This window comes from Mandrillus leucophaeus, unplaced genomic scaffold (assembly GCF_000951045.1).
Source record: "Mandrillus leucophaeus isolate KB7577 unplaced genomic scaffold, Mleu.le_1.0 Scaffold1438, whole genome shotgun sequence".
Classification (NCBI taxonomy): Eukaryota; Metazoa; Chordata; class Mammalia; order Primates; family Cercopithecidae; genus Mandrillus; species Mandrillus leucophaeus.
Genome location: NW_012101408.1, coordinates 86,881 through 88,249, shown reverse-complemented (window position 1 = coordinate 88,249; position 1,369 = coordinate 86,881). Strand labels below are relative to the sequence as shown.

Genomic DNA, 1,369 nt, shown 5'->3' with positions numbered 1-1,369 from the left:
CCCTGCTCCAGTTTCACTCTCATCCCTAACTCCACATAATGGGGAGCTGGAGCCATGATTCTCCCCCAACGCAGAGCCCCAGATTGGGCCTGAGGAAGCCATGGAGAGGCTGCAGAAGACAGAGAAGATTATAGCTGAGCTGAATGAGATGTGGGAGAAGCCGTGCAAGGCAGAAGCCCTGAGGACGGGGAGAGAAGTGTTGCTGGCATCACGAGCCAGAGTGGTGACTCCTGAAGGGACTAGTTACCTAGAATACAAACACTCACAAAACAGTGAGGGAAACAAATCAACTAGAAAATGGGCAAAAATGTGAGCAGACATTTTCACTGAACTGGACATAAAGATGCACTCCACTAGTCCTGTGGAGTGGGGACTTGTGGTGTCTCTTCTGGGCGCATGCATGGCCACTCATGGACCAATCAGCACGCACTTCCTCCCCTCGGAGGTCTATAAAAGCCCTGGGATCAGCCAGAGAGGGACAGAAGACATCTAGACAACAGAGGGCGGAAGTCATTGACTATCACCTGCAGAGAGGAGTATTCTCTCTGCTGACAGGTGGAGCTGATGAGATGACCGGCTACAGAGAGGACCTGTCATCTCTGCTAAGAGCTGCAGAGGTGACCTGAGCAGCTACAGAGAGGACCTGCCGTCTCTGCTGATTGGTGCAGAGTCGAACTGCCGGCACAGAGGAACCATTCTCCAGGGCCACCTCCCCACCACTGAGAGCTGTGGAGAAGGTCCTCTCCCACCGAGGAGCTACAGAGAGGACACTTACCCTCTCCTGCCGAGGAGCTGCGGAGAGGACCTGCCAGCAGTGAGGAGCCACTCTCCAGGGCTGCCTCTCCTCTGAGAGCTGCAGACCTTACCATCTCCTGCTGAGGCGCTGGGTAGAGGACTTACCCTCTCTTGCTGGAGAACTGCAGGGAGGATCTGCAGGCAATGAGGACCCACTGTCTTCAGGGCCTCTCCTTTGCTGAGAACTGAACACTTAATGGATGACCTGACTACAGAGAGGAGCTACAGTCTCCTGAGTGCTGTTCTAACATTTAATCAAGCTCATCTTCATCTCATTCACCTTTATTGTCTGCATATCTCATTTGTACCTCATTCTTCCTGGACACAGGCCGAGACAAGAACTTGGTGTAGGGCCACAGAGGTTTCTGGCCCAGCCAGAAAATGGACACCTAAAGTCCCATAAGAGTCTCAATTTGTATTTCCTTAGTGGTTAGTGATGCTGAGCATTTTTCTCATGTTAGTTGCCATCTTTATATCCACTTCAGTGGAAATGTCTGCTCGCATTTTTGCCCATTTTCTAGTTGATTTGTTCCTCTCGCTGTTTTGTGAGTGTTTGCATTCTAGGTAAGGAGTC

General features: G+C 51.4%; 1 pseudogene; it reads left to right on the top strand.

Annotated features, from left to right (window-relative positions):
• The window catches only part of LOC105535267, a 4,939-nt pseudogene that overhangs the window by 1,319 nt on the left and 2,251 nt on the right, over positions 1-1,369 (top strand).